Consider the following 19,003-nt stretch of genomic DNA (forward strand, 5'->3'; position numbering starts at 1 on the left):
TTATCAGCAACAAAAAGTATTTGATAATAATAAAATAAAATCGGTAGCACACGTGCGAATCAATGTATTTTTTTTCACAGTGTCTCAAATTTTAGTTGCAAAATGCGACCACTTAGTCACACGGTTGGAGCCCTGTGTAGTTGAGACTCCTAAAAAATGCTCGCTCTGATGATAGTTCAATCATAAATACCAGTAAATGTCACCTACTGCACACGGTATGTTTTTTTTATGACACATTGCCTCTTTATGACACATTTTTTTGACTGATGCAACTTATACTGTGGAGCGACTTATAGTCCGGAAAATACGGTAGTTGCACGCACACGTAGACCAAAAACCTGAATGGCTGAATATGTCCTCTTCAACTGAACACAAATTTGAATTTGTAAATAATAGCCTTGTTTCATTTAACATAGATAAGAAAACAGCCTGTTTCAGTCTTATGTGGTTTTGCAATGATGGAAAAGCTGCAGGGAAGAGACGATGCATTGCCGCTGTCACTCTTCGGACTTAATGTTGAATTCAGAAATTGAGGGATTAAAACTATAGTCCACAGATCAGCAGGTCATCATGTGTTGCTTTCACATTATAACACAGCTAAAGTGACCACTGACATAGTACAGTGCAATGGAAGGTAACAATAACACACCTTGGTGGTACATTACCATTTCACAGCTTGCTTATCAAGTATAGTTTATGTGCAAGTAAGCAAAGAAAAAAGACAAGAAAAGATGTGAAAGTAAGTGAGGGGTGGAGATGGTGTGGGAGGGGGGAGTCTTTTGGTAAAATCTGTATTATTACTCAGCCATTGTGGAGAAGAACTTCCCTGCAGCAAGGTCGCTGCTTGCCTCCATCAGGACATATCTCTGTCCTTGTGTAGCACTCTGAGCTTCATGTTTATCTCTAACACACACGCACGGGCACGCGCACGCACACACACATATATACTCAGACAAAGACACATTTGACAAATACATTTTGGGAAGGCAGCGGGTCTCTGGCGAGGCCAGTGGCTGTGACTTATAGAATATAAAGCAGACAGAATGTGTGTCTATCATGATAAGCATGAACACAAACGCTTCAACGTTCGAGTCTTTCGGGGACACAAAACGTGACCTACACGTGCATCCCATTCTAATTTCTTACACAATCACTCACTATTGCTGCATCCATCCATCCATCCATTTTCTATGCCGCTTAACCTCACTGGGGTCGCGGGTATGCTGGAGCCTATCCCAGCTAACTTCGGGCGAGAGGCGGGGTACACCCTGGACTGGTCGGCAGCCAATCGCAGGGCACAGACAAACAACCATTCACACTCACATTCATACCTATGGACAATTTAGAGTCGCCAATTAACCTAACATGCATGTATTTGGAATGTGGGAGGAAACCGGAGTACTCGGAGAAAACCCACGCACCCACTGGGTGCCGATCTCCTGACTGTGGCCACCGTGTGGTCTTCAACCAACATTTTATGGAAAAATGTGCATTAAAAGTCAAGCAATTTTGACTTGAAACCATTAGCTTCCTAAGGATTAACTCCGCAAGTGTGTTTTGCTTGTTTTCAGCTTTTTGTGATGCCACTACAGTGTGGTACCAGTGACGGACTCGTTCTTTGCCACTTTACGTTTCTAATCTAACGCAATCATGGTTTTTCAAAAATATATTAATTAATAAAGCATGCTGTGCCATGGTTGAATACGGCCTATTATGAGTCAAAAATATACGTATTTAAGCAAATGTCACTTTTTTGACTAAACTAAGCATTTTCAAGCATAGAAATGGCTAAATGAATGAAAATACAAATATATATTCAGAAGACACATTCAAAGACGCTGTTATGATATGTAGTATTCTACACAGGTTACTAGGTGTCAGTAATGTTCGATGAGACACACAAGCACCAGACGTGATTGCCGGAACAACAAGCGTTTATTGCAGGTTTGAATTGTCTCACAAAAGGCACAATAATCCCTAACTTGAGCTACTTTTGCGGCTGTAATCCACGCTAAGATAAAACTCAATTCTAAACTCTTGACGTCCCCTAGCACCGTTTTATTTATGTCTTAAATGACTTATTTTCTGTTATTATGTAGTACAAAGGTGACTATGGGGTGTTATTTAATGTCTAGAGGGCTCTAATGATGTTCAAAAACATATTTAGAAGGTCATAAACAGGTTTCCTATGCTCTATGAAAATATTCCATTCATAAATAAGGAATCCTACTTCGGCCTGCAGAAATTCACTTATCACAGTCAAGTCTGGAACCAATAACTGCAATAAACAAGGATTGTTGTATGAGTAAATACATTTTTACACGTGTAGTACCGTTTAGCTTGATTTAAAATGTCAGTTCATTTGGAGCTGTTAATCATATAAATACATATAATCACATGCTGTCATTTATCTTTTTGTTAGTAACATACAATAAAAATTGACGTATTGCAGACACAGTTGCAAATGGTGATTAATCGTGACAAATTAAGTTTGAAAACTGATTAATCCGATTACATAGTTTCATCATTTCACAATCCTAGTGTTTCTATAATATTATTAGTTTAGTATTTACAGATTCATGAATTCATAAAGCACAGTGAAACAAATACAGGATATAATGCATTCAAAACAGAGTAGCTTAGATGGCAAAGTGAAACAAACTGTATAAAGCTGCCACACAAAGCATTGAATTGTCGCCAATAAAACTTGCATGGTTCCACATAAGCACCTTTTTGCCGGTTCATACAAACTGTGATGAAGACTGAATACATTTGCAGCCTTCTGATTACTAGACGCTCACCTCCTACACGCCACATATTGTTTATATGACTCTGCATCCAACATTGTAGCATTCCAAACTGACTGTCTGGTACACTTGGCAGGAAGTCAACGGATAGCAGCATCTCCCGCATGTGCCATTGTACAGAAGGGTAACATGCAAGTGAGTCACCTACTGTTGGAAAACACAATACAGCACAAACTAAACACGCTACCCTGCTAAATGGCCAACATTAAAAGCTCACTCTGATTAAAATGGGATTTATTTTATAATCAGTGAGGGGAAAACGGCAAACAGTGATGTGTTTTCATCTTGCCATTTTGCAATCACCCCAACCTGACAGCAAACATTGTTCATTCCCTCAGTGTGTGTGAATGCGCAGGCACAAAAAGATACAATGCCCGCATGGAATGCAATCCCTGATTCACTGTCTGGACTTGGAAGATATTGTGTAAGTGACAACAAACCTATGATTGATGTGCAGGCAAATGACAGACATAAGTGTATGTGTGTGTGTGTGTGTGTGCGTGTTATAGGTAAACAATGTTATGTTATTGCTATCCTGCATCCTACCATACACAAAAACACAATGATCTTTCTTGGATAAGAATTACAGTAGAACCCAATCCATTCACTGGTTGACATCCAAGTTGGTCTAATTTCAAAACATTGGCAATAATGTAAAGTGACATTTAGGCAACATCTTGCGTAACATTTGTCCCAGTCATACAAGTGTAAAACACTTTAAACACTGTAATACAGGGGTCACCAACGTTTTTCCTTGTGAGCGCTACTTTTACAAAATGAAAATGGCCAAGAGCTACTCATTTTTGTAACATTTATTTTCAGAGCTTATTTTAAACCCAAACAAAGCGAATATGCTTGTTTTACCAGAACATTAACAAAATGCTGGTGTCCACGACTCACATTTTGTATTTCAGAATGCATTTCTTTCAACTGTTCTCTCATTATTAACTGAAAACCTGAATGAAAAGCAGGCTTGCGGGCACCTCATGTGGTCGTGGGGGGCTACCTGGTGCCCGCGGGCACCATGTTGGTGACCCCTGCTGTATAATAACATGACGATAAAGTAAAGCTACCCACTCTTTGACATACACGTAACGGAGTAAAGAAATACTGTCACCTAGTGAAGTATTTCAGGTATTGCTGAAATTACATATACAGTCATCCCTCGTTCATCGCGGTTAATTGGTTCCAGACCCAACCATGAAAAGTGAATTTCTGCAAAGTAGGATTCAATATTAATTTTCATAGTTTCATAGTCATATTATTTTCATAGTTAGAGCATAGAAAACCTGTTTACAATGTTCTAAATATGTTTTTTAACGTTATTAGAGCCCTCTTGACATGCAATAATACCCATTTAGTCACCTTTAGTTTTGTATTACCCAATATATAAAAATCCCACAAAGAGTTTGTTTTTTGGAATTTTGCCCATCATCCCTAATCTTTATGTGACACATGAACACATTTGTCGATCTCTGTCCTATGCGTTTTAAAGATATAAAAACAGGGCCAGCTCATGGCTGCATGTATGGGACATATTCCTCCTATAAAGCCTTCTGAAAAAGTCTCCAAGAAGTGCCAACGACATTCCATTTACATACAATGTGACGTGCAAATTAACCAAGCTACTGTGACATTGTTATTATTATTATTATTAACATTGTTACGCTGATCGAACTACATTACTGCCGTATTGACACTTAGTCACAACACACCGGCTAGCTACTAGCCGGCTAACGACTAGCATCACTACAGACTCGCCTGTAGCGCATCAGCGTCACATTCACAACGCTTCAGAACACTACCAAAACGTAAGGCTACTGCTACTGCTAATGCTTAGAATGGCCAAAATACACAAAATACTGTCAGTATTATATGTCATCATGAATGTACCTGTTACTACATGGTCACAGCACGTATATAAAACCATAAAATGTTGTCGGTGGTGTTTGGAGGAGTTTTGTTAGCGGTCTGTGTCGGCGGCATAGGTGTATCTATCCCATTACGTGCACTACTGAGCTATCACTTTTGATCAGTTTTTATATCTTTAAAACCCACAGAAAAGAGAAAGAAATATGTGTTCACATAAGGATTGTGGATAATGGGCAAAATTCCCCAAAAAGTGCAGTTTTCCAGTTGTAATATTATGAAGGAAAAAAAAACAGTGAATAAAGTTGTAATTTTTGAAAAATTAGGTTGTGGAAAAAGTTGTGAGAATGAAGTCAAAATATTATGGGAATAAAGTCAAAATCACTAGAAGAGAATCTAAAAGAAGAAAGTTTAAAGTTGTTGGAGAATTAAAAAAAAACCCAACTGAAATGGAAAAAAACATTTAGACAAAACAAGTCATTTTAGAAGAATAAAGTCCAAAATATTAAGAGACAAAAAGTCAAAAGAATAAACTCTGACATTAACATTCTAATATTATGAGGAAAACCAATGTCGTTTTGGTAGCATAGAGTTGAAATATTCATGAAAAATATGGTAGATTTGTAAAGTTGTAATATTATGAGAAACAAACAACACAAAATTAAGTTGTAATTTTTTGAAAATCAGATTGGGGGAAAAAAGGTTTTATTTAAGAGGAAAGATGGAATATTTTAGCAAAATGGGCAAAAATGGGAAAAGAAGAGCAAAGACTGAAGTTGATACTAATAATACACTTTAAACCTACAGTATATCACAAAGCTGAGATGCAGTTTTTTAAAAACAATGCACATACAGTAACTTCTTAACATACAGTATCTACAGGTACTGTACATGTGTTACTTTGCAAAATATCCGAGTGGCCCTTGCGTCCTTTCATTTTTCACAATATAACCCTTGCTGGAAAATGTTTGGATACCCATGAACCTCAGTCACGTCTGTGTTAACCCTTGAAGTGTGCATTATTACTTTGCAGGAACCAAAAAGTCAAACGAAGTGTTGTGTGCTCGGATGTGTGGTTCTTCTTTTGTGTGTTTGTTCTCATGTGTTCATTTGTTTGCATTCCTTTGTGCTTGTCTTTGTTTGCGTGTTTGCGTACATGCTTGGTCTTGTCTCGTTTGTGTGCGTTCGGGTTTGTTCGCTTGTGTGTTTGTGTTTGTGGGTTCGTGCGTTTGTCTTCCTTTGTGTGTTTGCGTACATGTTTTTTTTTTTTTTTTGCTTTGGCTAGTCCTTGTCCGTTTGTGTGTTTGTTCATACTGTACGTGTTTGTTCGCTCATGTGTTTGTGTTTGTCTGTTGGTGTGTTTGTATTTGTTTCCTAGGTTCTCGTACGTGTTCGGTTTAGTTAGCTCGGGGTTGTTCGCGTGCGTTTGCGGGTTGTTCTTTCGCGATTGTTCGTGTTTTTCTGACGTTGTGTGGCACAAAGATTCATTGTGCGGACATTCCTTTTCACTGGTCTGTAAGAAAAAAAGTTGAAGTATGAACTCCTTTCACCCTGACTAAATCAGAAATCAACCAAACATACAGAACAAGACCTAAAGTTGTGTATATATATTTATTGTTATTATAGCTTAGTGGGGACGTTAATCTAACCTAAATGATATTGTGGGGACCAAAAAGCTAAACAAAGTGAGTGAAGTATGTCAAAATGTGTGTGTGGGTGTGTGTGTGTGTGTGTGTGTGTGTGTGATGAAGCTGCATAAACATGCACAGTCCTGCATATTGATCAGGGACAATAAAACCTCCATTAAAGATTTATTCAGGAGCGGTAAAGAGGAGGATGGGGTGCTCTCAGGTTTCTGTCAGAGAGTGGATTACTCCAAAGACACCTCTCTCCACCATGACACATTCTCAAGCGAGGTGGAGGGGAGTGGGAATAGTGTGCGTGGTGGGGGGTGCTGTGGGGTCTCTCTGCATTTTAATAGCGCCATCACCTCCAGCTATGATAGCAGACAATGGCATGTTTGAGGAGACACTCTTCCTCACAAGTGTCTCCACCGCTCTCTGGCGGCTAAAGCGGCCGCTAACTGGCTAGCCGCCTTCAATTATAGATCCCATCTGCGTCGTCGTCGTGCTAGCACAACAAGCCCGAGGCCCGCTCTGTCAAAATGTCACCTGAACCGGGCGGCGCCGCAGGCCAGAGACACTCTGCCGCCTTTTTAGTTAATATCTACAATAGGATTGTGGAGGAATGGCAGGGAGAAGGAGGGGGGGTGAGATGGAATGACATGGAAGTGGGTGGGGAGTGGGGGGGGGGGTAATGAAATTCACCTCCCTCCTTCTCCAATGAAGTGTGCTGTCAGCTTTATCGCAAGCACTACACTAGCACCCCCCCCCAAACACACACACACACACACACCACCATCTCACTCCCCTTTTTTTTGCCTTCATCCCATTTGAGATGATTGAGATTCCGACTTGATGCTGATGACATTTGAGCAGCCTCTTTCTTTTCCCTGCCGACGGAGCTCGCCACGCGCTAAACGGGGCGGAGGTCGGGAATGGGACGAGATTGTGTGTGCACTAAATGAAAAATAATCAGTGTAGCAGACGAGGAGAAAAGAAGGCGTCCCAGAATGGATGGAAATGGGTATTGATGATGTGGAAAGAAGCCCGTGCTGCGTTTGAGACTGCTGGGAAATGTTCCGCCTTGAGTTTATAAGTTGACCCCCAGTTAAACATACTGTATATAAAAGAGCTAGTGTTTGTTTAGTTCGTGCACACCCAATTTCACTTCTAGCAGCCCTGACATCAAATTCAGTCCTTTTTTTGCAGCCTTTGCATTTTTGCAGGAGGTCACAACCAGTTTCCATGTTGTTACAAAATGCTGACATGTAGCGTAACCAATAAATACAGTATTTATGTTTGTTAGGAGTGTCACGAGATCTTGCGCAAATAAAACGTGACAAGATTTCTTCTTCAGAAAAAAAAACTGATGAATAAAAATGGCTATGTGATTTCCATGACCGTGTGCAAGCACGTCTGTTTTCCCCGTCTCTCACGAACAGGCAGTAAGAGAGTTCACTCTGTGCATTGGTTCAGCACCTAGACGCTTCGCAGAGCAACAGTGAACAGAGTGAGCCCTCTTATCAGTCATACAGTTGCTTTGTCTCTGTGGGGGAGGTAACATAGTAGACATAAGGAAGGAAAAAGATGCTTGCAAAGCCAAATGCCACAGCCCCCATGTGGGAATGTTAATAATGAGCAAAGTGAGCCCATCAACACGAATGAGCCAGTATACCAAATTTATTCGAAAGTGGTAGCAACATAAAAGGCAGCAAACATATCCACCCCACCCTGTTTTCCCATCTGGGATTAAAAACTAAACATTGTGATGTAGAGCCTTTGTTCTGACAGTCAACACTCACATAACGTTTGGTCGGCAAAGTAAATACAACCAAAACAGTGCAAAAATTGTGTGTGTTCACAGAAAGTCATCGTAGAAGAAATGATGCTCTTTCATATAGCTGAAAAGCCAGCATTTCAAGAAATGCTGCAAAAGTTTGACAGACTAATTTACAAATTGCCTGTGAGAAAATACATGCCACAAGCGCCAATTCCGCAACTTTACAGAGCGAAAGATGACATATTAAAGGAAATATTGCATTATTATGATATGTTGCGCCCGAAGTCAGCTGGGATAGGCTCCAGCATGCCCCCGCGACCCTAATGAGGATGAAGCGGTATAGAAAATGGATGGATGGATGATATATTGTTATTTATTCTAATTATTATATATCATCATAACAGTGATTTATTTGGACTCAAAAAAATGTTGACAATAATATTGCACCTGCCTTGTTTTGTGACTCGTTTAAATAAAAGTAAAAGTAAAAGTTTGTCCAGTAATATTCTTTCATTGTACTTTTCTTAAAATGAATGGGATAATCTTGTCTTGTCTCGTGTACCCAATCTTGCGCATCGTCTCGTCTCATGAGTTGGTGTCCTTATGTTTTTATAGGTGCCATCAAGTAGTTACATCAAGTAGGAACTCCAACTTCAAGACGTGTTCCCATGCTTTTTCCAATACAAATTCAAATTAAAATGTAATGTTTTTTTGGAATGCAGCCTTACCACTAAAGTTTGTCAGGGGTGGAACATCCCTTTACATTCAACTGGTTGTTTGAGGGAAACAATGCTTCTGCTGGGCCCCTCCGGCCGCATCCGCGGCCCTCTGAGCCGCAGATGCAGCCAACCTCTTCTTCTTCTTCTCCTCCTTCCTCGGCATCCCGGAGACAAAATGCCGGCACTCGTCCATCAGCTTTGCCGCACTGCAGAAATCAGTGCACACAATGCGCGTTGCAAGCGCGGAGCACGCGCTCACTCAGCACGGTCCACGCGACCTCTGCGCACTCATTGTACAGCCGAACTGGACTGGGGAAGTGCTGAGACGGACAGAGCACCCACCACATGCGTGCTCACGGTTTCAGTGCGCTGCACGCTCGCTGGCTGTACGCGCGTCACACGTCATCCATAGCTCGACACAGCTCGCACGCAGCGAAAGTTCCTTCTGCACTAAAAATGCTACGTCGTGTTTGCATGCTCCCAAATCCGTACTGATCCCCAAATTTTGCCCATGCTTTTGCAAGTAGACAGCACGCACTTACAGGTCCGGCGGGTTGGGTCCGCCGCTTTAGAGTCTATACGTAAAAAGTAGATAAAGTGCACAATCGTGCTTCTTGGAGACAAACATTCTTGACTTGTTTATACAGTAATTGTTGAAAAATAGTAGACTATGGGAACATTTAAAATGAATGCATGACTCACGTGAAAATGTCAGAAAAATGCAAAAAATGTTGACAGTTATTGGTATTTTTTATGTAGCCTGCAAGCGCTCAAACAAAGCTGTAAAGCGGAACATCTTGGGGAATAAACATGTAGGCTGTCAGGATTAGCGTACGTGTGAAACTGATTGTCATTTTGTTTGACAACATTGTGACAATGATAATTATGTTTGATTACTAAAGACCCCCTTTGTGGGGGGGTGGGGTGGGTGCGGTATCACAAAGCTGTGGGGTTGCGCTGCCCTCAGTCTGTGTGTTTTCCTAACAGCGCGGCCTTATTCATTTATTCGCCTCCTTTTATTTCTTTATTTATTGCACATTGCGCAGCAGGACCCTATGCATTCTAATTGGAAAGTTAACTTTGGTGACTTAAAAGGAGAATCCAGCGGATTTTCTTTGCTGCTGCCCAAGCGAGATTAGCTCAGCCGGGCAATAATAAATACTAATTGAATAATTAACATTTTATGGTGTTTACAAATTGCGCTGTCGGACGTGGCTCAAGAAAAACGGTGTACTTGGAAGAAACATAGTGTAAAGAAAACACAAATACAAGGCCATTAATTGTTGTTTAGCAGTAGTGTCCTTTTTATAAGATTTATAAGGGGTTAGAAATATGTTTAAAGTGCTTGTATAAGCTTTTGAATTCAACTGGCTGCATCCCTGGTACTACCTCTTCTCCAACAAGCACTTAATACACAAGCACAAGGGGCTCTATCAGAGATTTTGCCTTTACAAAGATATAGTGAATGTTGAAATGCATCATACAAGACACGCCAATCGTGGCGCCCCCTATGGGATATGGTCAAAATGCTTTGCAAGCACACATATACTGTAAAACAGATGTCCTCAAAGTTTCATAATCATTACACAAATGTTTCATAAGTTATGGACAATTTCTTGCCCGTGTCCCTGCAGAAAAGACACTTTGCTTGATGCCGGCCGTGTTTTTCAACCAATCTTGCTCGGATTTTACTTGTTTCACTTGTTGGGCCCCAAAAAGCGTGTACCAAATCTCTTGGTGATTTGATTTGACCTTTAAGGAAAACTGCACCTTTTTTTTTTAATTTTGCCCATCATCCACAATCCTTATGTAAGACATGACCACATATGTCTTTTTCTTTTCTGTGTGTTGTAAAGATACAGACAGATAAAAAGACCCAGCTCATTACTGCATGTAATGGGACACACCTATGCTGCCTCCAAAGACTACTATTAAAACACCAAAAATCCCCCACAAGGTTTTATGGTTTGATATACGTGCTGAGGCCAATGTAGTAACAGGTACATTCATGATGTCATGTAAAAATTACAGTATTTTGGCGTATTTTGGTCCTTTTTTGGTCCTTATTACCGGAACTTCCTTCCTGGGCGCATTGATTTGACATAGCAACATATAAACCAATGCTTACACCTAGCGTTAACAGACTCAAAAGTAAAAACACAGCAGCAGTGGCGGCAGCTCCATTATGTAGCCTTACCTTTTTGGTAGTGGTCCGAGGCGTTGAGAGCGTGGCTCTGACGCGCTGCGGGCGAGTGTGTGGTGAAGCTAGTGGCTAGCCGTATTTATATCTTTAAACGCACAGAAACGCACATGTCTCACATAAGGATTGTGTATGATGGGCAAAATTCCAAAACAACAGTGCAGTTTTCCTTTAAAGTTAGAGTGGATGTTTTGTAACGTGTGTGAGACTGTGTGAGAAATTTCAAGTCACTGACTTATGGGGGTTGAACTTTGGGTGTTTAACAGCGCCACCATGTGGTGTTTTTGTCAGACAAATAATAGCCCAGACCACACAGAAGAGGCGCATGTTTTGATACATTTTCACCCTTTTGTGTGCAGCACTTCAGGAGGAGAAGCATTTGTTTACAGTGGTTCTCAGTTATTTCCTGTCGTGCCCCCCCCCAGGGGACAGAAATGTTTTCACGTCCCCCCGATCTGAATAATAATGATATTATCTATTTATTTATCTGTACTTTACGGACTGAACTCGAAACTGAAACCAGGAAAATGCAACAAGATGGAGAGCTATGAAGCATCCAAGCGTATTCAAAAGTCAGATTGCATGTTGAGTATCATCAATTTGTACATGTTGGCAGGTCTGCACTAACTTTGAAAGTACTCCCTGCCTCTCACGGTCCCCCTGACAGTTCACTGCGTCCCCCCGAGGGTGGGCTGCCTCGCTATTTGAGAAGCAATGGCTTACACAAACATAGCTTACGAAAACATAGCACATGGCAATGTTTATACTGCATACAGTTGTCCCTCGCTGCATGGCGTTTCGGACATTGCTCCCTCACTCTATTGCGCTTTTCCAACATTAAGTAATTAATAAATGATTGCTGTTTCGTGGTTACGGCCTATTATTAGCCCAAAAAAAAGTATAAGCAAATTGTACTTATGCTTGACCTAAATGAAGCATTTTCAAACATAAAAATGTTCAAAATGAACTAAAATACAAAAAATACAGTTCGAGGCAATACAAGACGTTGATGAGCTGTAGTTTACACTGACCACTAGGTGTCACTAGTAACACGCGCACCAGACTTGTCTTGCCAACGACAGGCTTTTATTGCAGGTTTGAATTATCTCACAACAGGCACAATAATGACATAATCATCATCATCATCATCATCATCATAACACGGGCTACAGCTGTAGCCATACCCCAGCTAACACTCAACTCTGAATCCCCGATGTTACTTCCTGTCCACGCATCCGGAAGACAGTTATTTACACACACAGAACACATGGAAAGTCGTAAACAGGTTTTCTATGCTCTTACTATGAAAATATTTGGAAACACTTCACCACGCTAGACGAGGGATTGCTGTATGTTCATGCAGGCCCATCTCTATAAATTAGAATATGGTGCAAGCTATTGACCTCATTTTATGAGGTGCTGAATTTGGGGTTTTTATTACCTGTCGGTGGGCCGACAATATCGGCCCGATATCGCATAAAAATGTGATATTGTTAGACATAGGTATCAGATTTTTTCCCGATAATGAAAACCGATATTAAAAAAATGCTGTGTAGATGGACATTTTCATGTTCACATGGCTAGGATGACACCACAGTTTGTTCACATTCAGTGCAAGCCCACCTCCTTTGCACATTCTACAGGCTCTTTTGTTCCTGGCCGCTCTGACGGTACTGAAGTCGGATAGTTCCTCTCGTTAGCCTCCGGGATGCTACTTCTTAGCCGTTAAATTTGAAGGTCTTGACATCTTTTGCCCGGTAGTGAATTTATGTTTCCCATGATAACAGAAGGTACCGAAGGCTTCCTCGCAAGCCGGTTGACTTTTATCTCAGCTCCGGCGTGGCCAACTCGATATCAGTTGGTAGACAGGGAATCACACCAATGCCGGACGTCGCTCTCATGGCACGTAAAAATGTGCTAAAATAAACAAACAGAGCTGCCTGAAAGGCAGCCACTCGTGGCGGCGTTGTTAATTACACGATATACTTACACTCGACAAAAACATAAACGCAACACTTTTATTTTTGCTCCCATTTTATATGAGATGAACTCAAAGATCTAAAACTTTTTCCACATACACAATACCACCATTTCTCTCAAATATTATTCCCAAATCTGTCTAAATCTGTGATAGTGAGCACTTCCCCTTTGCTGAGATAATCCATCCCACCTCAGAGGTGTGCCATATCAAGATACTGATTAGACACCATGATTAGTGCCCAGGAGTGCCTTAGACTTCCCACAATAAAATGGGCTCCCGTATTTGCCAGTGTGCAAAAGATGACCTCATCAAACCGCCTCTCAAGCATGTAAACAAGCGTTGGTAGCTAGTAGCAAACTATCTTCCATCCATTTTCTAGATATGCTGCCTATCCTCAGTAGGACTGTAACCAATGCCGGAAGTAAGCGAGGATAAAATCTGACGCTGTGTGTGTGCGCTCGATTAGGAGAGTCCGTGGGGATGTCCATGAAAATGCTGCTTTTTCATATGATATCGGGTGTATTTTCATTCGTATACATGTTTGTTAGGTAGATTACTTTTCCTCTTCAATTTTGCATCGGGTTTACACTTTTGGACCACCTCTAAGTCCAACTTTAAGCCTTTCAAACTCATGGATCTGAGCTCCAGGACAAGATAAAAGGTACAGTAGGTAGGATATAAATGAACTTTAATAGCTATCTGCAGATGAAATTTCATTAAAATCTGATGGTGCAAACTCTGTTAATTTTGGCCCGGAATTACTGTATACATGCAATTTGTAGTGTCGCATGCATGCTGCTGCACAGTGGCAGAGCTACGTGGTGGCCAGGGGTGGCCGTGGCCACCCTAGGCCATCTAGACATTTCAGGTATCAACTTATTGCCACCCCTATGTGAGTAATGGTCTCACCTTGGCCACACCAATAAAAAATTTTGGCTAGAGTGCTAGGCCTACATGAAAATGATGACACTTCCCTGGACTTTTTGATGATCTATTCAAATGTAAATGGCTACTCTGTTGACTTTTAAAACAAATGTCACAGCCTATGGTAAGTATTTCTCAGATATTTTACAATGTTGTACAATGTTGTTTACAGCCATGATGAGAAGTTAATTGCTGATGCTCTATCCATTAGCTTCACAACCACAGGAGATATGTCATGTTACACCTATCGGTATCAGCGGATATCGGTATCGAAAATTGAGAGTTGGACAATATCGGCATATTGGTTATCGGCAAAAAAGCCAATATCGGACATCCCTATCTGTAAGCTATAATTATCAACATTATTAATAAATACATTATTCAAATATTTCAGTCCATGTGTATTGAATCTAGAATAGTTTCACTTTCTGATTGGAACTATTGAAATAAAGCGACTTTTCAAAGATATTCTAATTTACTGAGATGTACTTCTATATGGTCATGTTTGCATATGAACTAAAAAGGAAGTAAGAGTTTTGAACATGCACAGTTCATACAAGTATAGCCGACCCTACCTGATGTGGCGCCTTAGGCGAGGTTTTATATGGCGGCGCCCCCCTCCATCTGTGATTTCCATATGCTGACAAAAGAAATAGAATGGCATGGATTTGATCATTGTCCTTATTTTTTAAAATAACGTGTTACCCAATTGACATGGTTAAAAATTAAAAACATTTTATCGATATTTTTTATTTGTATATATTTATATAGTTTTTATTTAGAACAATATATTTTTTTACAAATTTCTACAGATTTGTCCTCATTCTCCCATGCTTTTCAAGCAGCATCTTGAGTTTTCTCTCTGCTTGCGGCATCCAAAACGCGGCTTTATGCTGTCACTGAAGCTTTGCTCTCGCCTTCAACTTCTTCTCCAGCGTTTGTGAATCACGGAGGCGACTACTGCGGCGTGCCAGGAGCTGACTTTGTGAAGTGTAACCAGCTTATGACTTCTTATCTTGAGCGATTAGTTTATCGGCGTCACTATCTGGGCTTGGTGGCCGCGCGGCTCCTTGGTGTTACCCAAACCCCCCCTTTTTTTGCGCCATCGAACTGAAGCTGCCAGAGAGATAAGCCTGTCTCGCTTGGCTCTAAATTGAAATGAATTGTTGTACATCAAAATTCCAGACTCCTGACCCCTTACTGGCTTCTGGATCCAGTTACCACTGCACCCTGATTGACACACGTGCTAATTTATATGAAGAAAAGCTCTCTTCATTGGGGGAGGCGCCATTTTTATTTCCCTCTAAAAGCACCTCTGAAGCGCTTTAATGAACAAGGAGGGGGAAGGAGACACCTAATCCTAATTTGTGTCTCTCACCGTTGCCCTTTGACCCCACTCAAGAGCCGCCTCCGCCGTCTTGGTCTTGTTCTCGTTTCCCCTCAGGGTGACATTGCAATTAAATAGATACTGTCTTATGTGCATGAACGCCTGTGCAATGCATGCAAGACATTTTGATTGATTTCTTTGCTTGTCAGACACCACTGCAATGTGTGTGCCTCTAAATCCAGTAAGTTATCCAGTTACTGTTTTTTTCATTGCATTTTTCTGTATTTTTCTGCAATTGCAGATCGAGGAGAGAGGGGCTGGTCAATGCGCTACAACAGTCGGTCGGCCCTTAACGAGCGGCGTTGTCGCAGCTCAAAGATTTTTTTGGAGGTGCACGACTGTGGAGCTTTATTTGTGCCTTAACTTTGAGGTAGCAAAGGCAGACTTTGAGCCCTATTAGCGTGCAATAATTACTGTTGTGTGCGCAAGCACATCGCTTCAGCGATGTCACTCTCTCCCTTTCTTGCTCAACCTTTTTGCTAGCGCTGGGGGAGAGTCAGTGTACGAGGCGAGGTTTTGGGGACTGGGCTCCTTTCTGGGGCTCGCGGGTTGCTGCCTGGATAGTGGCGAGGCGTACGGGCGTGTTCAGTGGACAAAATGTGTGTTTGTTGGTCGCTCTCTGGGAAGTGAGGGCACTGATATAATACTTTTTAAAAATGTTTTTCTTGTGATCGACTGGCAAAGTCCCCAAGATCGACTACTGTAGTAGCACACGATCGATGGGTTGGCGACCCCTGCTTTAAAGTTAACACAAATTAAAGTATTCCAGTGCTAAAAGGCACGTGTTGTTAAAGGCCCCATGTTATCCTTGTTGTCACTCATTTTAAATGCGTCTCAGATGTCACACATATCATATTGAAAGGGTGTGAAATCTAGAATTTAGACAGGGTAAACGTGCTTTAAGTAAGCCACACTGGCTTTTGTGTGTGTGTAGCTTTAATGCTAATGAGGTGTGCTTGTTCATGCCTGTCTCCAACAGGGTGTCTGTGTGTCTCCAAGAAGTGCCATTGTGCACTTTATCATGTAACTCTGCAATTGTCTCATTATAGATGCCATATATCGCATACAACTATATAACATGAAAGAGCTACAATGCTAGCATTACACTTACACACATTTTAACAGCCACATTATACTAAGTGAGCTTCTCCACTGAAAAAAAAAACAAAAAAACAATATGATAAAACTTTCAGTTCCCATGTTTGTCGCTCACTGACAGATGGTTGGCAGAGCACCAGGCTTTTGTACATTTTAGTATGTGTAGCAAAGCCTGTTGTTTCTTTCTTTTCTCTTTTTTAAAAAGCTGTCCTCCGTGAAGTGGTGGGCGTATAAACAGTGCGGGCTCATCTAGCTAGGAGAGGAAGACGAGGAAGCTGATGTCATGAGTGTGGTGATTGAGGAATGGAGAGAAAGAGAGATTCTGCAAGAAGGTAAGAATGCAAAAGTAGACTTGGCTCCACTGAGCCTCATTAATTCAGCTTAATCAGACGATATATTGCTGAGAAAACATTTGGACAACATCCTGCTGATGTGTGTGAACTTCTGATGAGCTCCCCACAAATCCGGTGGTGGCAGTTTTTTCACTTTCCTGTACTTGAATTCATTTGTTCAGGTGCAAGATGGACCCTCACCCGAGTTCAAAAAGACTATTTCAGTGTGTCACGATTATGTTTACTAATTAAAGTTTACTTTAAGAGACGGGGCCTGGGAAGAGACATGTGTGATGTCAACTAGCGAGAGTTGACAGTGTTTATCTGAGCGTTAGCAGTGTGGAGAGTGTGCGTGATTGGTGTGACTTGGGGCCGCAGCTTGCTGCTTGTTAATAAAGCGACTGAAATGCATTGTGCATCTCTCCTTAACCACAAACAGATTATGAGTGGTCAGCATCCAACAGCTTTATGATGTTGAAGTCGTATCTGCAATTTCATCCTTAAAACGCCAGTTTTAACTGCACATACCGCCCCGGCTCGCCATTGTTGCATCGAGCTCGCCTGTGTTTGCGTGTGTGTCGTACTACCTCAACTCTGGCACTGATTGGCTGACCGCTGAAATTGTGCCCTTCCTTTAGCCAATCATCATTCTTATAGTATGTCTGTCACACACCCCCTTCTCTCCACCAAGGCAGGACAATCAGGAAGAAAATGGGATTGTTTTCTACTTTAGAGATTTCACTGTAGACGCAAAACAGGCTAAGTGGGTGACACATGCATAGAAACCATAACACACACACACACACACATCTTTGTTCTTGCAAGGTTGCACCTGATCATGTTGGAATGATTGACCTCATTCATGGGGAGCCAGACCCCTGCTGCTGAAGGGGTCCAGTTCTGAATTATGTTTGTGTGTGTGGGAGAGTGTATTGTGTGTAAGGGTTGGGGGGATGAATACATGACAGGGGAGACGTGTATGTCGACACCAGTTTGTCAGAAGGTAGTCGACAGCGAAAGTGAGGGTTAATGAGCTGGAGCTTAGAGGGGGGGAAGGAAGGAAAGAAGGAAGGAAGCAAGCATGGAAGTAGAGGGGCCGTGTGTGTGTGTGTGTGGGGGGGGAGTGATGTTTTAGTTCTGTACCAGCCTGGTTCAATGAACACACGGGGGAATTGCCCTTTAATTCTAAGCCAACATTTAGCCTGGTACACACACACACACACACACACAGGCACACACGCACACGCACACACACTTACAAAGCATCTCCTTGGGACATGTATGTCATTGATATTCTGCTTTTGTCTGCAAAAATTCTGATACGTGCACAAAGAAAGGAGACCAATGTGCCCAAAATAAATAATAATAAAATAACCAATAAAAAAATATTTGTTTTTTTTGCCTTTATTTAAATGTACTGTCATGTTAAAAGGTGGCATACTTCTAGGATGTCCTACAGACCTACATAGACGCTGATGAGGGGATGAAGTGGTTGAAGTATGACCCAATTAATAATGACACACTCGCACACACACAATGTATGTTTAGCAGGCGTGTAAGTGCTTGGAGCAGACCTTATTAATTCAGCTCATTTAGCCTCAGTCCAGCCATTAAATTTAAGCCTGACCCAAAGCTCCCAGTGCAGCACCCAGGGTTCCATCCCCCAACCCCAACCCCCACACACACATAATCCTATAGGAAGAGCTCATACTTACATTTTATGATGATTAAAAAAAAAAATCAACTCTTATCCGCAAATGAACAAAATTCGTTGTCAAAAATATTGTATTATCAGTATGATAGACATAAAAACAATATCAATATTTTCCACAAATGTGTATTTTTTTAGATTTAAATACCAAAAAGTTAACATTGCACCCACAGCATCTTTTTTACTTAATATTTTTATGTCAACATGTTTTGCACAATTGTAAACGATTTCAACACGAAAATTAATGAAGAAATGAATGTTCGATCAACACAATATTTTTCAAAATGCACATAAGAGATAATAGCTTTTACTGTATGTTGTTATTGGTATCATTTTTCTTTTATATTATGGTTATCCATCCATTTTCTATATTGCTTGTTGCTCATTAGGGTCAAACAACAAAACAATGAATAAAGTTGGAATTTTGGAAAATTAGTTACGAGAGTCAAAATATTATGGGAACAAAATCATAATTACGAGAATAAAATGTACAAGAAGAAACCTGAAATGGTTGGAAGACTAACAAAAAACCCCCCCACCAGAAATAGAAAAAAACAGCTGTAATTTTACGAG

At 41.0% G+C, this 19,003-nt stretch overlaps 1 protein-coding gene across 3 annotated transcripts in view; it reads left to right on the forward strand.

Moving 5' to 3' along the window:
• dab1a (DAB adaptor protein 1a) overlaps positions 1 to 19,003 on the forward strand; it is a 323,621-nt gene that overhangs the window by 38,666 nt on the left and 265,952 nt on the right. The window contains exon 3 of one of the 3 annotated variants that reach the window (XM_054789423.1): positions 16,593 to 16,719. The exons of the other annotated variants lie outside the window; for them this stretch is intronic. The gene's annotated coding sequence lies outside the window, so the exon portion shown is untranslated. The remainder of the gene's footprint in view (positions 1 to 16,592; positions 16,720 to 19,003) is intronic. 3 annotated transcript variants of the gene reach the window in all.

Source organism: Dunckerocampus dactyliophorus, chromosome 10, assembly GCF_027744805.1.
Source record: "Dunckerocampus dactyliophorus isolate RoL2022-P2 chromosome 10, RoL_Ddac_1.1, whole genome shotgun sequence".
NCBI classification, from domain to species: domain Eukaryota; kingdom Metazoa; phylum Chordata; class Actinopteri; order Syngnathiformes; family Syngnathidae; genus Dunckerocampus; species Dunckerocampus dactyliophorus.